Raw genomic sequence first — 22392 nt, 5'->3', positions numbered from 1 at the left:
TTGATAGAGGTGTGATTCAAATCCCATAAGCCAATACAAGATTTACAATATGTGACTTCTGCCTTGGCATTCTATGCCATATTCCACACAAAGCCACCATCATTTTCTACAGTCAGGTACTGTAAACTCCACAGAATAACTGCAGAAAATAAGGGGAAGGCATGCCTGGTTCAGTGTAATCTGACAACTGAAGTACAATAGTGTCATAGTTCCCTTGATCTTACACCATCATCCAACCACAGGCAGATGCTACAAATCCCAGAAAACAGCTGGGAGGAAAGTAGGGAAACTGGAGGGTGATATTACAACTAGTTAGGTATAATATATACAACTAGTATATGTTTGTAATATACATTACACATATATTTATAACATAAAATATATAATTATATACAATATAATGTACAGTTACATATGTTATATATAATAATACTTAGTTAACTAAAAGAACACACTTAATCATTAATTGTACCATTAAGAGAACCATAATAAATTCCAAAAAGCACTAATTTCCCAAGACAAAGAAAGAAAAATTTAAATAACTGAAATTTAGCCAAAAAATTAACTACTTTGACTTTAAAACAAAGAAATCAGTTAACCAAACTAAATTTTAAAAATTTTGTCCAAAATTCTATGTCAGATAGTTTAAACATCAATTCCAGAATATGTAGAAATAAATGTCAATGGCAGCCTGCATATCAAACATGTTTAAAAATATATAAAGCATTTCAATGGTCCTAATAATTATATATTAAAACATTGACAAGAGAATTTTAGCCTATCTAATTGCTAAAATCAAAGTGACAAGAGTGTGGGAAAGTGGGCACACTCATGGAGTGTTGGAGGGAATACATAAGTAGCTATGTAAAAGTAGACTTTTTATAGAGTCTTTGTCAATATGATTTAAATGCTTTCTTAAAATGTAGATCAATGAAATGAGAATGATGACTGTGAAAAAAAGCACCTGTGAGGATGTTTTCTGAAGTCTTATTCAGAGTACCAAATACTTAAGAAACAATCCAAACATCTATTAGTAAGAGATTGTCCAAGGAAACAGTGATGCATCTATTTAATTGATTATAATGTATCTATGATACATCAATAATGAGAATAAGAATATATATGCATTTATATTTAAAATATTCAAGATCTATTACTGAGTGAAGACAAATTAACTTATGCATTATTAGGTATAGCACAATGCTACTATGATGACTATAGGAATTTTAATTTAAACAATATCTTAAGCATTTAAAAATCTGAAAGGTTATAATAATAAAATTTTATCATTAGTTATCTTTAGGGTTGTTTTTAGTATTTTTAAAAAGCCCACATTTTCTATATTGAACAATATTTTACTTGTATAATAAAGAAAAAAGATTAAAAAGCAAGAACTGGGTGATGGGTATTAAGGAGGGCATATGTGGTGATGAGCCTTGGGTGTTATATGCAACTGATGAATCATTGAACACTACATCAAAAACTAATGATGTACTATATGTTGACCAATTGAACATAAAAATAAAAAATAAATTTAAGCAAAAAAGCAAGAACTGATTGAACAGTGTCATGACCCCTCCTTGAAGTAGATGGAACTTTAACCAGATATCCAAAGTCCAAAGATACCCAGACTTTAGACAGACAGGGATTTGGGAATTAGCAACAACAGACCAAAATGGGGAAAAGCTGAGAGGAAAAAAATGAGAATGAAGTTGATTCCTTTAACAAGACTCAAAGAGACTTCCCTTTTGGAATCAAGCATTTATGCTGTATACTACATAGTTAGGATCTGTTTCACAGCTCTATGTTCTCTTTCATTGATTGAGTTGTCAATCTTTCTTCAGTTTTATATTTCATAGTATTTTTTAATTTTATTTTAATACCTAGTAAGCTAGTTTTCCTTATCAATCTTTGTTGTTGTTTTCTCAGTTTTATCAGTTGCTCTTCCAGAAATAAAGGTTAGAATCACTTTGTCAATTTCCCAAAACACCCAAAGCAAAATGTTATCAGCATCTTCCTTAGAATTTCATTAAACCTATATATTAGTTTATAAAGAAGTTAAGTGTATGTTTGTCTCTTTTGATCAAAGAACTTGGCATGTCCTTATATGTATGTCAACATTTATTTACCTCTTATTATTATGCAGTTTTATTCTTATATATTACACAAAATTTTTGTTTATAGGGTATATTTTTTATTTATGTGGTGAATTTGCATTTTTAACTTTTGTTTTTGTTTTGCCAGCAGAGAGGACATCTACTGACTTTTTTATTTAATTGTGTTGGGCTACTTTATGACCTTTTAATTAGTTCTAAAACTCTGAGTTGGTTCTTAGTTCTTCAGGATTTTCTAAATAGGTTACTGGAAATAATTATCTTTTAATCTCTCTCTCTAGATTTTTTCTATGTTACTGAAATAGTAAAATGATAAATAATAGTGAGGCAAAGGCAAAACAGGTCTTAGTCTGGTTTGTTAATGACTTTCCAAAGAAGCAGGTTTTAGATCAACAAATTCTATTTTCTCTTCCCCCATTAAATTATTCTTTAGTCTTTATTATTTTTAACTGCTATTTTAGTTAATTTCATTGTATTATTCCTAATATTGTAAAGTGACTATTTATTTTTAGGCTTTCTTAAGCAGTAATAAAACCATTTAACACTATGACTTTCTCCTAAGTATATTTTTGGTTGTTGCTCATAAATTTTATCATAAAGTGAACTCCTTATTGTAATTTTAAGATGCTGTTACTCTTTGACCCATAAATAACTTAGGAGGAACATACACACATATACATGTTTAAGTATTAAATGTTCTTCTTTGGTTTATAGGCCTTCATAGGTACTATGGTTCGTGGGTTCCTTTTCATTTTTGAGTTATGCTTTCTTATTACATTCATTCAGTATCTAATAAGTCATCTTTAACCATTTGGTATTATTTGGGTTTTGATGTGTGTATCCTTTAGGATTCATGAACATAAGCAACAGAAATTTATTTTGCTAACTACTACCCCCTCACTCCCCCCAAAAGAGAAAAAAAATTAGTTTGTCAAAAAATAAATAAATAAATAAAAGAACTAAAGGAAACTAAGTAACAGTAAACACTGTCAAATTCCTGAGAACATCTGGCTAAGGCACTTCCTCTAAATATGGACTTTCAGCAATACTTCAACCACAAACAGTTTCCTACTTGGTCCTCTGCTTCTGCATTATTCCCTCCAAATTCAAAGTTCTAGATGGGCACGCCCACTTGCTAACTTCCCAGAAACCACAAAAACAAACTAACAAAAATGAACAACAACAAACACAAACAAACAAAAAAAATAGACTTTTTCAGTCCTACCTTATGACAAATTTCATATATTGCTAGTTTTCCCCAGACGAGAATATTTCTTGGCTGCTAGGCAGTCAAATAAATAACAAATGCCCATTTTATTATATCTTTTACAGAACCTTATAATTAAATTTTGTTGTATGACTAAATTTAAAATGGTTTTGCTTTTAAATAGAGAACACATAAATGCCACAAACTGAAGTATCCGAATTTATATCAGTGTACTAAGAATCCAGGTAATCTGTGTATGTGAGAAAAAGGGAGGGCACACAAGGTAGGTTGTCTTCTTTTCCAGTATTTTTTTCATTGAGTAGAAGGCTTGAGTATAATTAATGGTCAAAAAAATGATTATATGGAGTGTTCATGATTATCCATTAGAAATGCATTTTAATTAACTGTTAATTTTCTGGTGCTGTAGATCTACGTAACAAGAGATGTAGTTTCGCCTTACACCGATCACAACCACAGTAGGAAGTCAGAAACACTTGCCAAAAAATGCTGCACTTAATTTCTAGTTTCATCAATGGTACCTAAAAATGATAATTAACATGTAGTGCTATAATGAATTCAAAGTTAAGACTATCTTGAAGTACAGCCAAGTCATCATTATTGAAGCTTTAATGGGTTGAATGCATAAAAGAATAAATAACAAGTGACAAGCTTATTCCTAAGTAATTTCTATATGTTAAACTGAAATTAGGGGACTACAAGCAAGATAGGTCAAATAAACACCATAGGGATGATGGAATTACAAATTGATGCAATGAATTACAGTCACTGAGTTCTTGAAAGTGACAGCAACAGACAAAACACTGGGTAAAGCAATCTGCAATGGACTTGTTCAATTTCATTAAACACCATTTAACTCATCAACCAAAGAGACAGAACTACAAATCATGAGAAGACTTGCCAGTAGCTACCAATCAAGGGAAAAATGACTTCATTTTTGACTTCGAAATACATATCCCCAGTGCTAACACTGTGATTTAATGATTTCTATTTAAAAAGAAAATGCTGAACTTTACAGGTGTTAAACATCATGCCTTATTGCATACAACTAGAAACTGACAGAATCTGTATTCAAACTCCATTCTGTCTGACTTAGAATTCTATATTTTCTCTACAGTGTACTCAAGGCAGAAGGGGTGGAGGCAATGTACTGGGATTTCCTTTTGGTCAAACACACTCTATGATTAAGCTACCCTCAATATTCTTGCAGGATAACCCCATATCTTATTCAATTCAAATCGGTCCAAAAATTTATTTTTTCCCAAGAGACCACACCTAGGTTCTATCACATCTAAAAAAGATGATATCCATGCCTCTCCTTTGGCTTTAATTTCCGAACAATCATCTATCCATATAATTTCACTGGCAATCTGAATGAAAGTAAGAAACAGCCATTTATGTTATCCAAAAGAGGAATGAAAAAAAAATCTCTATTTAACTTTGGAATGTATTATATGATTTTTACAAGGATATACAAGGATATATACAGGGATAACTAAATAATTATGTTTTATCATATATTTACTCTTCCCTAAGAACATATATTATGATAAAGGAGGCAAGGTGATGAAGCTAAATTAGATTTAGAGGGTTTTCATTTTATTTGGGACACTACCAAACTCAGTGTCATAGACAGATATTTACAAATGCCTTTCAAAAATCAGGTTTTATTAATGTCATTAAATAACATAGAGATAACAAGTAATAGTAAAGGGACATGGTCTTTCATGCCAGAAGGGAGAGGGTTGCAATCTTTTATTTTTTTTAATATTTATTTATTTGAGAGAGCATGAGAGAGAGGGAGGGAGAGAGAGAATGAGCACGAGCAGGAGGGGAGAGGGAGAGGGAGAAAGAATCTCAAGCAGACTGTCCTGAGTGTGGAGCCTGACGCAGGTCTCGATCTCACGACACTGAATTCGCGACCAGAGCCAGAACCAAGAGTCTGACCCTTAACTAGCTGTGCCACACAGGCGCCCCCAGGGTTGCAATCTTAAGACCAACACTTAGCTGCGGACCTTTGAAAAACTTACTTAACACCTCTGACCTTCATTGTCTTCATCTATAATATGGTGAACATACTCTCTAACATGCAATATTGTTTATAATGGATTTTAATCATGTGTCTAAACTACCTGACAGGATAAACACTAGTTATTTTTATTACAGTTATTGTTAAGGAACACAAGAGGAAATGAATTGTCTATATCTAAATTTCATAACTTCCTAGATGATAATATCTCTACTAATAATATACTTTTAAATTGATACAAATTACCCATTTCAGCAATGAGATAAAAATTGAGTAAGCATACAGGGAAAAGTTTTTGAGATTTAGCTCATGTTATTTTTATTCAAAGGGTAAGTTTTTAATACCTGGTATTTTTCTTTTGTATTGGTCTCTCCAATCCTAGAATGCAATCCAATCCAGACAATTCAATATAAAAGACAATGCAAAGGGTGCCTTAGCTATGACAACAGTGAAGTGTTACTGAAAATATTTAGCTTTTTCTAAACAATTGGCTAGAGATTTTACTTATTGTTATGCCCACTTACACCACAACTTTAAATCTTTATTGGATTAAATTTAAATGAACTATATGATGTACGAAGGAGTTTTTCTAACTCTTACAGAACTGAAATAATTACATAAAACTATCCGTATGTGTCAGTTAGAAACACATAGTGATTAATCATTGTTTCCACTGAAATATGACATTTTTTTCAAAGCCTGGCACCCACAAACAAAAGTCTAGTTTTTCCACTGCTGGCCACTATAATGCTATTTTTGTTAACTAAAAAAGATAAAAGAGAAACGAATGATGTATTTGTGATATATATGCGAAGATTTTATGTGCTGTATATGAGATATATAAAGAAATACAGCATTTTATGAGTTAAATCACAATCTTTTGAAATCTTATTACACTAAATTAACTTATTTAATATGTGATTGTTTTATTGTATATTAAAATACTTAGTTTTAATTTTTAATCTTTAGAAAACAGTTGATTTTTCAGGTAAAATGTTTTTATGGCATAAAAAGAAAAACATTTGATTAATTGTTCTTCCCCCTTCCCTCCCTTCCTTCCAACATCTGTTGGGCACCTATTATGCCAACAATTGCAAAAGTAGAGAAGAAAGCTCAGAGTTACATGACAGACAAATATGAGTAGGCAAACAACTATAATATGATATATCAGCTATTATAAGAATCTCTGAAATATATTAAGTTCTTATATCCATCTTCTAAGTACTTTATATGATTCCTCATTTAATCCCCATCACACCTTAATGTGATAGGTACTACTACCCTCCACATTTCACAAATAAGGAAATTGAGACACAAAGATTTTAGACAATTATGGCCAAAGCCACACTGCTAATAAGCAGCAGAATTTGGGTTTTTTGAGTCCAGTCAGAATGTCTGTGTGCTACTACTGTGCTATACTGTCTGATATAACCTCAAGATAATTTAGGATGTAAACCCAGGATTCTATAGAAACACAACAAAGTACGTTTATTTTCTCAAACATATCTGCTGGTACCACATTGCTTGTATTTGACAACTTCTGATTAGTTTACAAGACCAATCAATCAACCTCAGGATGAGAAAAAATGCCTAGCAAAATTTTAACAAAAATGCCTTTGCATAATTGGTGGATGAACTTGAAAATCCAGTATCCAAGTTGATAGCTACAGACCATAATGCACTTTTTCCCTTAGAGTTTTGTATCTGTGAGGCCTCATTTGCCGCTCTGATGGTTGCTAAGTCCAAGCAATAGTTCTGACTTGTGAATTACTGAATTACTGTGGTGGTAAGCCAATATTTTGGGAAACATAGGCATATTAAATCACCTTTTCTCACTGAAATGTCATTTGAACACTACTCTAATTTTCAGTGAGACCCAACAAAAATTAGAGGCCACAAAATAACAATATGGAGTTGAGGTTGGAGAGTCAGCCTACTTCCTGATTCTGCCACTGGCCAGTTGGTTGATCTTGGGCAACACGTTTTACTCTTCTAAGCCTTTGCTTTTTCAATTTTTAATATAGACAATAATGGTAATTCCAGTAAGCATTAAGTAGGTGGTATGGGTACAGTGATAATGCATAGGAGGTATCCGATCAGTGTTAGTCATAAAATCACCTCTTGGAATAGTGAGCTTTGGTACAAAAAGCCAAAGCTATAGTTACATGTAGCAATTACTACACTATTTTAAAATAACTTGCTTTATATATATATGTCTTTATATCTTTATTACCACTGCATAGTAATTAATAGACCATGTGTTCACTGATGGCAGGGACTCTGTCACAGTCAACAATCCTGAACCCAGGATGTTGTCTGGCACAAAGATCTTCAATAATGACTGCTAAAGTGAATGTGCCTGAGGAATAAAGCCTAGAGAGCGAAGGTGCAAGCTTTGCATTTATTTCTACATTCTAGCTTCTCAATAATGCCAGGCTCCTCTGAGAGTTCACCAGATCCCATCTGGGGAAACCAAGACGTGTATGTAGGGTGCAGGTTGAACTATGGGGTCAACACTGGGCTAGGCACCAGATAGGACCTAACAGTGTAACTTTTTTGGTGAGTTCTTAGTTTCTCCACTTTACAGTAATTCACAGTGATCAGTTACTGGATATTCTGGCTAAAGCTAAGTCAAGACAACATTGTAGACTGGATAAGAGCCTGCAGTTACTCTGGGGTCAAGGCACAGCCACCAAAGCAGTCCCGGCCATGAACTCTCGGTGTCCAGTTCTTCACAAGAGACAAAAGGTCAGCAACTCTGACTGTTGCCAGCCCAGTTCTGAACAACTCAGAGATGTATTACTCATTCCAGTCTATGTTTTACTATACAGGGAACACATTCTTTAAAAAAAATTAAAAAGCTTAATATTTTCATTGGACTTGTGAATGGCTAATCATCTCATAGCATTTATTTGAAATGGGCTTCCAAATCACTGATGTATGTTGGGATTTTTTTCATGTCACTTTTTGAGAGGGCATTGTAAGTTTTCATTATATGTCCTATATTATACATCATTTTCTGGCAATGTTACAATCTTTTTTTTCAATTTTAATAAAATAATTCCATTGTTTCATAACTTTGAGGGAAAAATACTCTTTCCTCATGTAATTCTATAAAATAGAGCAAGTTCATGAGTTTTCAAACTGCAAGCTATTTAATAGCCTCCATTTGATAATTATAGAGATTTACATCCCTTTCCTCATCTCCCACAAAATTCAGAGCTGATCTGTCCAGTTGACTTAGAGACTGACTTAGAGGTCTCTACATTCATTATCTTTGACAATAAGCTGTTAGATTAGGATAATGATTTAAGACTAGTATATGTTTGGAAATGGGAGAAAAAGGTTTAAAATTAATTTATAGGAATATAATCCACTGGTCATTTTCATGTTTCATCAAAAAATATTTTAGAGGATGTCTTAATAATAATTGATCACACTGAGGTGACAAAATGGGCTGTCCTTGCTTTACTAAGAAGAGAAGGAAGTCATTCATCTCCTCTTAGGTTTAGATTTTCAGTGTAACCACACAGTTTATCATTAATCAAGGAATTAACACAATCTAAAAGTTATAAAAAAGAAGTACACTGGCATACTACAGGTGCAGTTCGTATTATAAGTCCAAACAATGCCATCCATATCGATAACGTTGTGTAGTTTTTACTCTCACATAGAAGATACTATAACTACCCTGGTTTTCTCTTTCAATAGCTCTTAATATTCAACTACAAAAATAAATTTCCTTTTTAACTCCTTCATGAACCACTGGGATGGTTCAGACAGTGAATAATTTCAAATGATATTCACAACATATAACATGTACTTTAAAAAGCTATAATTTTTTAAAAAAATCTAGTTTTTTCAAAGTTTTATATTTTAAATAAATGATGTGGATCTGAAACAAAATCACCAGAACTGCCTAATACAACTTTAGTAAAACAATTCTGTTTAATTCTAAAGTTGTTGTCATAACTTGCATTTTCTAATTATTAATAAGTGCATTTCCCTTTGAAATAAATATTTTTTACCTTCTGTTTTGAAAATGTTTTCAGAAAATAAACTCATTAAATTAATTTTATTTCTTTTTTTAAATTTTTTCAAATTTTTATTTAAATTCTAGTTAGTTAACGTACAGTGTAATATTGGTTTCAGGAGTAGAATTTAGTAATTCCTCACTTACATACAACACCCAGTGCTCATCATAACAAGTGCCCTCCTTAATATCCATCACTCATTTAGCCCATCCCCCACCCTCTTCCCTCCATCAACCCTCAGTTTGTTCTCTGTTCTTAAGAGAATTACGGTTTGCTTTCCTCTCTCTAAAAGACTCCTTTAAAGTTCTCTTTTTTAAATTTTTTTATTAACATATAATGTATTATTTGTTTCAGGGGTTCAGGTCTGTGATTAATCAGTCTTACACAATTCACAGCGTTCACCATAGTACATACTCTCCCCCATGTCCATCACCCAGCCACCCCTTCCCTCCAACCCCCCTCCACTCCAGCAACCCTCAGTTTGTTTCCTGAACTTAAGAGTCTCTTATGGTTTGTCTCCCTCTCTGGTTTCGTCTTCTTTCATTTTTCCCTCCCTTCCCCTATGATCCTCTGTCTTATTACTCAAAATCCTCATATCAGTGAGATCATATGATACTTATCTTTCTCTGATTGACTTATTTCGCTTAGCATAATACCCTCCAGTTCCATCCACGTCATTGCAAATGGCAAGATTTCATTTTTTGAGGGCTGTATAATATTCCATTGTATATATATACACCACATCTTCTTTATCCATTCATCTGTTCATGGACATCTTGGCTCTTTCTATAATTTGGCTACTGTGGACATTGCTGCTATAAACATTGGGGTGCAGGTGCCCCTTCGGACCACTACATTTGTACCTTTGGGGTAAATACCCAGTAGTGCAATTGCTAGGCTGTAGGGTAGTTCTATTTTCAACATTTTGAGGAAACTCTGTACCGTTTTCCAGAGCGGCTGCACCAGCTTGCATTCCCACCAACACTGAGGAGGGTTCCCCTTTCTCTGCATCCTTGCCAGCATCTGTCATTTCCTGACTTGTTCATTTTAGCCATTCTGACTGGTGTGAGGTGGTATCTCATTAAGGTTTTGATTTGTATTTCCCTGATGCTCAGTGATGTTGAGTACTTTTTCAGGTGTCTGTTGCCCATTTGGATGTCTTCTTTGCAGAAATGTCTCTTCATGTCTTCTGCCCATTTCTTGACTGGATTCTTTGTTCTTTGGGTGTTGAGTTTGATAAGTTCTTTATAGATTTTGGATACTAGCCCATTATCTGATATGTCATTTGCAAATATCTTCTCCCATTCTGTCGGTTGTGTTTCGGTTTTGTTGACTGTTTCTTTTGCTGTGCAAAAGCTTTTTATCTTGATGAAGTCCCAAGAGTTCATTTTTGCCCTTGCTTCCCTTGCCTTTCGCGATGTTTCTAGGAAGAAGCTGTTGTGGCTGAGGTCGAAGAGGTTGCTGCCTGTGTTCACCTCTAGGATTTTGATGGATTCCTATCTCATAATTAGGTCTTTCATCCATTTTGAGTCTATTTTTGTGTGTGGTGTAAGGAAATGGTCCAGTTTCATTCTTCTGCATGTGGCTGTCCAATTTTCCCAACACCATTTGTTGAAGAGATTGTCTTTTTTCCGTTGGACATTCTTTCCTGCTTTGTCGAAGATTAGTTGACTATAAAGTTAAGGGTCCATTTCTGGGTTCTCTGTTCTGTTCCATTGATCTATGTCTGTTTTTGTGCCAGTACCATACTGTCTTGATGATGACAGCTTTGTAATAGAGCTTGAAGTCCGGAATTGTGATGCCACCAGCTTTGCTTTTCTTTTTCAACATCCCTCTGGCTATTCGGGGTCTTTTCTGGTTCCATACAAATTTTAGGATTATTTGTTCCATTTCTGTGAAAAAAGTGGATGGTATTTTCATAGATATTGCACTAAATGTGTAGATTACTCTAGGTAGCATAGACATTTTCACAATATTTGTTCTTTCAATCCATAAGCATGTAACGTATTTCCATTTCTTTGTCTTCCTCAATTTCTTTCATGAGTATTCTATATTTTTCTGAGTACAGATTCTTAGCCTCTTCAGTTAGATTTATTCCTAGGTATCTTATGGTTTTGGGTGCAACTGTAAATGAGATCAACTCCATAATATCTCTTTCTTATGCCTCATTGTTAGTGTATAGAAATGCAACTGATTTCTGTGCATTGATTTTATATCCTGCCACTTTACTGAATTCCTGTATGAGTTCTAGCAGTTTTGGGGTGGAGTCTTTTGGGATTTCCACATAAAGTATCATATCATCTGCAAAGAGTGAGAGTTTGACTTCTTCTTTGCCGATTCGGATGCCTTTGATTTCTTTTTGTCGTCTGATTGCTGTGGCTAGGACTTCCAGTACTATGTTGAATAGCAGTGGTAATAGTGGACATCCCTGCTGTGTTCCTGACCTTAGGGGAAAAGTTCTCAGTTTTTCCCCACTGAGTGTGATATTCGCTGTGGGTTTTTCATAGATGGCTCTTATGATATTGAGGTATGTACATTCTATCCCTACACTGTGAAGAGTTTTCATCAAGAAAGGATGCTGTACTTTGTCAAATGCGTTTTCTGCATCTATTGAGAGGATCATATGGTTCTTGTTCTTTCTTTTATTAATGTATTGTATCACACTGATTGATTTGCAGATGTTCAACCAAACTTGCAGCCCAGGAATAAATCCCACTTTGTCGTGGTCCTTTTAATGTACTGTTGGATCCTCTTGGCTAGTATTTTGGTGAGAATTTTTGCATCCATGTTCATCAGGGATATTGGTCTGTAGTACTCCTTTTTGATGGGGTCTTTGTCTGGTTTTGGGATCAAGGTAATGCTGGCCTCATAAAATGAGTTTGGAAGTTTTCCTTCCATTTCTATTTTTTGGAACAGTTTCAGAAGAATAGGTATTAATTCTTCTTTAAATGTTTGGTAGAATTCCCCTGGGAAACCATCTGGCCCTGGGCTCTTGTTTGTTGGGAGATTTTTTGATGACTGCTTCAATTTCCATAGAGGTTATGGATCTGTTCAGGTTTTTTAGTTCTTCCTGGTTCAGTTTTGGTAGTTTATACATCTCTAGGAATTCATCCATTTCTTCCAGATTATCTAATTTGTTGGCACATACTTGCTCATAATATGTTCTTATAATTGTATTTTCTGGTGTTGGTTGTGATCTCTCCTCTTTCATTCATGATTTTGTTGATTTGGGTCATTTCTCTTTTCTTTTTGATAAGTCTGGCCAGGGGTTTATCAATCTTATTAATTCTTTCAAAGAACCAGCTCCTAGTTTCGTTGATCTGTTCTACTGTTCTTTTGGTTTCTATTTCACTGATTTCTGCTCTGATCTTTATTATTTCTCTTCTCCTGCTGGGTTTAGGCTTTATTTGCTGATCTTTCTCCAGCTCCTTTAGGTGTAGGGTTAGGTTGTATATTTGAGACCTTTCTTGTTTCTTGAGAAACGCTTGTATTGCTCTATACTTTCCTCTTAGGATCACCTTTGCTGCATCCCAAAGATTTTGAACAGTTGTGTTTTCATTTTCATTTATTTCTATGAATTTTTAAAATCCTTCTTTAATTTCCTGGTTGACCCATTCATTCTTTAGGAGGATGCTCTTTAGCCTCCATGTATTTGAGTTCTTTCCGACTTCCCTCTTGTGATTGAGTTCTAGTTTCAAAGCATCGTGGTCTGAAAATATGCAGGGAATGATCCCAGTCTTTTGGTACTGGTTGAGACCTGATTTTGACCCAGGATGTGGTCTATTCTGGAGAACGTTCCATGCGCACTAGAGATGAATGTGTATTCTGTTGCTTTGGGATGGAATGTTCTGAATATATTTGTGAAGTCCATCTGGTCCAGTGTGTCATTTAACACCTTTATTACCTTGTTGATCTTTTGCTTAGGTGACCTGTCCATTTCAGTGAGGGGGATGTTAAAGTCCCATAGTATTACTGTGTTATTGTCTATGTATTTCTTTGATTTTGTTATTAATTGGCCTTTATGATTGGCTGCTCCCATGTTAAGGGCATAAATATTTACAATTTTTAGATCTTCTTGTTGGATTGACCCTTTAAGTATGATATAGTGTCCTTCCTCCTCTCTTATTATAGTCTTTGGTTTAAAATCTAATTTGTTTGATATAAAGATTGCCACCCCAGCTTTCTTTTGATGTTCACTAGCATGGTAAATGGTTTTCCACCCCCTCACTTTCATTCTGGAGGTGTCTTTGAGTCTAAAATGAGTCTCTTGTAGACAGTATATTGATGGGTCTTGTTTTTTTTATCCAATCTGATACCCTGTGTCTTTTGACTGGGGCATTTAGCCCATTTACATTCAGGGTAACTATTGAAAGATATGAATTTAGTGCCATTGTATTGCCTGTAAGGTGACTGTTACTGTATATTGTCTCTGTTCTTTTCTGGTCTATGTTACTTTTAGGCTCTCTCTTTGCTTAGAGGACCCCTTTCAATATTTCTTGTAGGGCTGGTTTGGTGTTAGCAAATTCTTTTAGTTTTTGTTTGTCCTGGAAGTTTTTTCTCTCTCCTTCTATTTTCAATGACAGCTTAGCTGGACATAGTATTCTTGGCTGTGTATTTTTCTCATTTAGTGCTCTGAATATATCATGCCAGTCCTTTCTGGCCTGCCAGGTCCCTGTGCATAGGTCTGCTGCCAATCTAATGTTTCTACCATTGTAGGTTACAGACCTCTTGTCCCGAGCTGCTTTCAGGATTTTCTCTTTGTCTCTGAGACTTGTGAGTTTTAGTATTAGATGTAAAAGGGTGTTGACCTATTTTTATTGATTTTGAGGGGGGTTCTCTGTGCCTCCTATATTTTGATGCCTGTTTCCTTCCCCAAATTAGGGAAGTTCTCTGCTATAATTTGCTCCAATATACCTTCTGCCCCTCTCTCTTTTTCGTCTTCTTCTGGGATCTCAATTATTCTAATGTTGTTTCACTTTATGTTATCACTTATCTCTCAAATTCTCTCCTCATGATCCAGTAGTTGTTTATCTCTCTTTTTCTCAGCTTCTTTATTCTCCATCATTTGGTCTTCTATATCACTAATTCTCTCTTCTGTCTCATTTTTCCTAGCAGTTAGAGCCCCCATTTTTTATTGCACCTCATTAATAGCCTTTTTGATTTCGACTTGGTTAGATTTTAGTTCTTTTATTTCTCAAGAAAGGGATTCTCTAGTATCTTCTATGCTTTTTTCAAGCCCAGCTAGTATCTTTATAACTGTCATTCTGAACTCTAGTTCTGACATCCTATTGATTAGGTCCCTGGCAGTTGATACAGCTTCTTGTTTTTTTTTTGAGGTGAGTTTTTCTGTCTTGTCATTTTGTCCAGAGGAGAATAGATGAATAAGAGAACACAATGCTAACAACAACCCCAGAAAAATATGCACTTCCAGAAAGTGGTAACTTTTCTCTGTTCATAGAATTGCTGCTATTCTTTTGGTTCTTGTTGTTCCTGATTTTTTTATTTTTTTTATTATGTTATGTTAATCACCATATATCACATCATTAGTTTTTGATGTAGTGTTCCATGACTCATTGTTTGCGTATAACACCCAGTGCTCCATGCAGAATGTGCTGCTATTCTTTTCTTCGATCTCTTGTTGGGTTTGTAGGTGTTCTGACTGGTTTGATAATTATCTAGCTGAATTCCTGGAACCAGATGAAATTTAGGTCTCCTACTCCTCCTCCAACTTGCTCCTCCTCAGTCAGGGAGATTCGAAATGTGACACAGAGACACAACGTGAGCAAAAGCTGTTGGAAAAATGGCACCAATAGACTTGCTCAATGCAGAGTTTCCACAAAACTTCAATTTGTAAAAAATGAAATATCTTGATTTTCTTCACTTCAGCTGAACTCCCTGCAGCCCTGGAAGGACAGGGCATGTTGGAGGCTGCGGGCCGGCCTGTTCCAACCACTGCCACCACTGAGATGGGGAGGGGCAGCAGGACTACTAGGCGGGAGCGCTCAAATGAATTTTATTTCTAATCAGTGATGCATTTACTATTATTTATGAACATTTCATTCACATCAAAATATTGTAGAGTCCTTTCCCTAGTATTAATTAACTTACTTTTATTTATTTATTTATCTATCTATTTATTTAAGATTTATTTATTTATTTGAGAGAGAGTGCATGAGCACAGGAGCAGGGGTAGGGGCAGAGGGAGAAGGAGAGAGAGAATCTCCAGCGGACTCCCCACTGAGTGCAGAACCCAGTGCAGGGCTCAATCTCAGGACCCTGAGATCATGACCTGAGCCAAAATCAAGAGTTTGATGCTTACACGACTGAGCCACCCAGGAGTCCCCTAGTATTAATTAATTTAAAGCTAGTGTGCATAGTAATATAAATTTTAATTTGCCATTAAACCAACTTAATATATATATTTATATTATATATGAACTAAATAGATACTTTTGGGATTCACAACCTTTCAATGCACATACATTTAATCCGGTGCTATGCTAATGTATACTAAAGGCCCTGTTCTGTGCTGAATTTCTTTTTTCTGCTCTCAGAGATACCATGGGGAATAAGAACAATACAAAAAGAGCTTGCAACATTGCGTAGAAAGGTTACCATCAGTACACAACTCTGTGCATTTAAGGCAGATACGTAGAGGCAACTTCTCTTAATAAGAACAGTTTTACTTCCAATCATTAGTGCTTCAGTTTTTCATATGAGAGAAAATAAATAAGAGACACGTTTTCTGAGAATATTCAGTTATAGAACTTTCAGAGAGAGGGGGAAAAACATGAAATCAAGGGAAAATGAACATAAAATTTAGGTCACTGCTAAATCAATATTTTCTCTGTGGGTTTTTCTTTACCAGTTGCTTTTATATGCACTTCACATCTAAGTATTTAGGCTAAATGCATTTGAAAATCTTGCTTTTCCACTGATGCTCCATTAGCATGAGTAAACTCTGCTGCATCAGAGTCCAAGCTTTTTTAAAGCAAGGAGGAGGCTGAGGGACCTATGCACTCAACAACAAATCATTCTGATTTTATTAAGTCATGTCTGACACTCTTTTGCCCCAGTGCCTTTTGACTTCTGCTTCATCAGAAGTCTAAATTTCTGCAACATGTGAAGTAGGTGTCTAAGACATTTGTAGCCTTTTTCTATAATATGTGAACCTGAGGACTTCTTGTTCTCTATTCATCCCAAATTAATTTGTCTCAGAAGACTAAATGGGGCCTCCTATATTGATTTGGATTGCTATTCCCACCATTTGTATGTTCATCATTATATTCCTTTATTGATGTTAGTCACGTGTCTTTTAGGGGAAGATAAATGGGAGAAATTATAAGTTGTATTTCTTTAGTGACCCAGGGATCAGAAACTATGCATATTTCTTCTCTTTTATATAGTCTCCTGGAGTCCTTGTTTTCTTTGTTTTCCTCAACAAATGTTGCTAAGAAAGGATATGGAGACCTTGTTTTGCATGTCTCGGCATTTCTCAAATTACTAAAATCTGTGCTCAATAAGCCTCTGTGTTATATCTTCTCTTTCCTCCACCTACAAACCCTTTTTCTTCCCCTGTTCTTTCCCTATGCAAATAAGCCTGTTGTTTGCTATCTGAACAAAGGAGGACCCTTTGTTTTTATTTTGACCCTAGAGCTACAGCCTTTTCTCCTCTTCATCTTCACATCCAAAGTGTTTGAAAATGCAGTTTTCACCTTCTGTCTCCATGTTTAATTTTTTTTTTATTATGTTCAGTTAGCCAACATATAGTACCTCATTAGGTTTTTCTAAATTTTTTATTGTTATGTTAATCACCATACATTACATCATTAGTTTTAGATGTAGTGTTCCATGATTCATTGTTTGTGCATAACACCCAGTGCTCTATGCAGAATGTGCCCTCTTTAATACCCATCACCAGGCTAACCCATCCTCCCCCCCCCAGAACCCTCAGTTTGTTTTTCAGAGCCCATCGTCTCTCATGGTTTGTCTCCCCCTCCGATTTCCCCCCTTCATTCTTCCCCTCCTGCTATCTTCTTTTTTTTTTTTTTTCTTAACATATATTGCATTATTTGTTTCAGAGGTACAGATCTGAGATTCAACAGTCTTGCATAATTCACAGCACTTACCAGAGCACATACCCTCCCCAGTGTCTATCACCCAGTCACCCCATCCCTCCCACCCCACCCCCCAACCAGCAACCCTCAGTTTGTTTCCTGAGATTAAGAATTCCTCATATCAGTGAGGTCATATGATACATGTCTTTCTCTGATTGACTTATTTTGCTCAGCATAACACCCTCCAGTTCCATCCACATCATTGCAAATGGCAAGATTTCATTCCTTTTGATGGCTGCATAATATTCCATTGTATATATATACCACTTCTTCTTTATCCATTCATCGTTGATGGACATCTCGGCTCTTTCCACAGTTTGGCTATTGTGGACATTGCTGCTATAAGCATCGGGGTGCACGTACACCTTCGGATCCCTACATTTGTATCTTTGGGGTAAATACCCAGTAGTGCAATTGCTGGATCATATGGTATCTCTATTTTCAACTTTTTGAGGAACCTCCATGCTGTTTTCCAGAGTGGCTGCACCAGCTTGCATTCCCACCAACAGTGTAGGAGGGTTCCCCTTTCCCTGCATCCTCGCCAACATCTGTTGTTTCCTGACTTGTTCATTTTAGCCATTCTGACTGGTGTGAGGTGGTATCTCATTGAGGTTTTGATTTGGATTTCCCTGATGCCGGGTGATGTTGAGCACTTTTTCATGTGTCTGTTGGCCATTTGGATGTCTTCTTTGGAAAAATGTCTGTTCATGTCTTCTGCCCATTTCTTGATTGGATTCTTTGTTCTTTGGGTGTTGAGTTTGATAAGTTCTTTATAGATTTTGGATACTAGCCCTTTATCTGATATGTCATTTGCAAATATCTTCTCCCATTCTGTCGGTTGTCTTTTGGTTTTGTTGACTGTTTCTTTTGCTGTGCAAAAGCTTTTTATCTTGATGAAGTCCCAAGAGTTCATTTTTGCCCTTGCTTCCCTTGCCTTTGGCGAGTACGTCATTAGTTTTTGATGTACTGTTCAGTGATTCATTAGTTGCATATAACACCCAGTGCTTATCACAACATGTGCCCTCTTTAATACTCATCATTTCTTTACATCTATTTCCTTGTTAAAGCAACAGTGAGCTAGGAGTGTCTAGTTTTAGCACTGAAAATCCCAAGACCCAAGAGATTCCCCAGTCTTGGACAAACTGACACAGCTGGTCACTTTACACACCTTCTCTTCCCATAATCTCTATCTCCAATCACTCTTCAAATTCTGAGAGCTGAGGCACCTGGGTGGCTCAGTCAGTTAAGCTTGTCTGTCTCTGGCTCAGGTCATGATCTCAGGGTTCTGGGATTGAGCCCTGTGTCCTGCTCCCTGCTCAGTGAGGAGTCTCCTTCTCCCTCTCTCTCTCTCTGTGCTTCCCCCCCCCCCCAGCTTGTGTTCTCTCTCTCAAATAAATAAATAAAATATTTAAAAAAAAAAAGAAATTCTGAGAGTTAAACCTCTTGTCTTTAATTCATTCTCCCCCATTTTTTGTTACAGTCCCCCAGTTCAAATTCCCATCCACTCATAGCCTGTTGTATCAGCTTCCTCAATATAACTGACTTCCTTATTCAACTACTGTATTATATTAGCCTTTCTAAAAGGCAAATTTGATTATGCTACCCTGCTTCCTTCACATTCTAACAGTTTCCCTCTGAAACACTATAAAACTTGAGTCAGATACTTCATGATCTTGTCCTTGTCTATCTCAATACTCTTGCCTGCCATTTCTTTCTTCTTCCATAAGCTCTATTCATACATATCATTATTCCTAGAACATGCCATTGTAGCCTCATATTTCTAGTGCTTTGTACATGCACTACCCATTCCCATAATCCACCCTTCTCAAGACTACCTGGTATATCTTACTTATCGTCCACATCTCAGCTCAACCACAGACTCCTCTTGGAAGCCATCCATACTCTTTCAGGCAGATAACAGTTCTCCTTGATCTCCTCCTGTACCTTATGTGTCCTTCCATTTAAAAGCCTATCTCACTGCATTAAGATAGTCTCTTGTTTCTCTTTGCTACAAGATCCTTAAGGAGAAGCGATATGTGTTCCCCTTTCATATTCCCTGTACCAGCAGAGTTTCTATCTCAATAAGTAATTGTTGAATTAATGTTTAATGAAGTAGTTGCCATTATTTTTATAAGCCTTACATTTAGGAGGCAGGGTAGATAGGAGTACATAAGCAAGATCTTATAAATAGGAACCTACTACCATTCTTGCACAATTACTTTATAAGTTGTACTTAGCACCTAAAGAATGACCAAGAATGATTAGACTTATCAAAACCTAGAAAAAGGGCTAATAATTTGCTTACTGTTCTTGCATCCCATACAGACAGGGTTTTATCTGCAGAACCTGTGAGAAGAGTGTTGGAGCAAGGAAAAAACTCAATGCTGTTCACAGAATCTGTATGTCCATACAAAGTGCATCTGCATCTTTCACTGTATAGAGAGAAATGAAGAGTTCACATTTTAGGAGTTAGCACCTAAATGTTTCTTATGCTGTCTACACAATGCTAATGAAGATAATTTAAGTATCTGAGGCAAAAGGTAGTTTTATAAATGGCAAAAATGTGTAAGAAGCACATTTTAAGGGAAAATTCTATGGTCACCTTATATCCTAAGCACTTTATAGAATTAGTAGCATAAAACTCACTAAATTTAAGTTACCTTCAATTTATAAAGTCACTTGGTAAAGCCATCTTTATATTGTGGCATTTACTCCTTCTCATGAAATGACTACATAAAAATTGTCCCCATCTAATAAGGGAATATACTAAGAAAAGAAAACAATGAAATGCAGTTTCATTTGTAGAAAATTTCCCTGCTATTTTCTAATGATTCCTGAAATATAAGTACAAAGCATTTCTTTAAAGGTTTATACTCCAAAGCCGATTATATTGAAATAATCATCTTTAATTATTAGGGTAATTGTTCCAGAAATGTAATTGTTCTCCATACTTTTATGGAGAGACAGAGAGATATTTTACAGAAAAATAAGAAGTACATATTTATTTTATTAAAAGAGTATATTATTGGGCACCCGGGTAGCTCACTTGGTTAAGTGTGTGACTCTTGATTTTGGTTCAGGTCATGAACTCAGGGTCATGAGATGAGCCCTACATCGGGCTGCACACTGAGCATGGTGCCTGTTTAAGAGTCTCTCTTTGCCCCTTCCCCCACTCACGCACATACTCTCTCTTTCTCTCTCTCAAGAAAAAAATATAGTAGTAAATTATTACATTAAAAAAAAAAAGAATTTAACCATAAAACAAAACAGGCAGAATTAAAGGCATTGCTCAGTCAAGTAAATATTTTATTATTATGAGATATCATTCTCTAAAAGACATCCTAACATTAAGAAAAAATATTAAAATTATGTTATTTTAAATTATTTTTTCATTTATAGAAAAGTATAATTAAAAAAGGAAATGAACAAATGTATAATTCCTCCCACTTTTCTTTTACCCACCTTCTAATTCTTTGAAATCATACTGTTAATATTACATCAAAAATCATAACACATATTTGATCAATAATCACAAATCTCATAGTTGCTTAGTGCCCCCCAACCCGTCCTCCCAGTTTTTATCAAATATATATTTAAATTGATCTTCTGCACCCATATTGTTTCCATTTTCTTGATCATTCAGTACTTCAAGAGCAATTCTGTCTGGCTGTAATATCTGACATCATCAGTTCTCAAATTTTTGTGAAGAAATGTTCTACTCTTTGTACTACAGGCAAAGTCTGAGGACAACCTAATCTCTCCTCCTATTTCTGTCCAATTACCTTTGTGGATTATTTGCTTTTTATGTGCAATAGCTCTCATAGGTCTTTCACAAACACTGCAGTTCAGAAATTTTATCATGGCATGACTTGATGGTAATTTCGATCTATTATTCTTAGACTTCGGTTATTCTAGGACAGTCTCCTCCATCATATTTTTAGGTTTTTATCTTCCATTTATTTCACTTTTTATTTCCTTAGAAATACCAACTATGTTTTATTTCCAACTATGTTTTATTTTTATTTTTTCTCTTTCCGCCTCTACATTTAACATTTTGTCTATGATACTTATATCCTTATATATATATAGTTTTCATTTTTCACACCTTTATAATTGTCAATTGTGCTTATTTTTATTTGTGTGTGTATGTGTGTGAGCCATCAAAAGCTTTTATGTTTTTTATTTCACTTATTTCCTGATATTTCTTAGTCTACTTTTCACATGTATGTACTCTCTTGTACTCTCTTGTACTTGTACTCCATCATAATGGAATACTTTAGCACTTTTGATGTTTCATTACATAAAATAAATTTAAAAATAGCATTTCTGTAATTTCTTTGAAAATATAGTGTGCTATGGATTATTGATAACTGTGCTTAGGTAATTCTTTATGCACTATAAGTTCTTTAGTAGAATTTAGTTTATATTAACTTATTCTTCCATTTTTGCAATTCTTCATAAGTTTGGGGTTGGTTTCTTTTTATTATGACTTATATTTTAATGGGATAGCTACCTGCTAAATATAAATGGCAGAAGGAGAGAAACTGGACCCACCTCTAATTTCTAATCAGATTTGTTGTCTTCCACAAAGACATCACCAAGTGTGTTAGTGGCTCCATCTTGGAAGTTCATCTCTCCTTCAGTTTTGTATTTTAAAGTATAGATGCAGTTTGTTGCAAAACCCCTTGAGTCACAAGCTCTGTATTAACTCTAAAGCTCCTGCCTCACTTACCCTCCCCCTTCACTTGCCTCATCTATGGCAATCCCCCTTGTATACTTTATCTAACAATAAAAATGTCCTGTTAGGATTTGTGTTTGCAACTATGATAGAGTATCCAGTACTGTACTTCCCACACAATAAATGACTATAAAG

At 35.2% G+C, this 22392-nt stretch overlaps 1 non-coding gene across 1 annotated transcript in view; it reads right to left on the bottom strand.

Moving 5' to 3' along the window:
• The window catches only part of LOC118532683 (uncharacterized), a 152100-nt gene that overhangs the window by 62101 nt on the left and 67607 nt on the right, over positions 1 to 22392 (bottom strand). The window contains exon 2 of the transcript XR_013447363.1: positions 19825 to 19951. This is a non-coding gene — a transcript (uncharacterized LOC118532683). The remainder of the gene's footprint in view (positions 1 to 19824; positions 19952 to 22392) is intronic.

This window comes from Halichoerus grypus, chromosome 4 (genome assembly GCF_964656455.1).
Source record: "Halichoerus grypus chromosome 4, mHalGry1.hap1.1, whole genome shotgun sequence".
Lineage (NCBI taxonomy): Eukaryota > Metazoa > Chordata > Mammalia > Carnivora > Phocidae > Halichoerus > Halichoerus grypus.
This window is presented reverse-complemented; position numbering and strand designations above follow the sequence as displayed.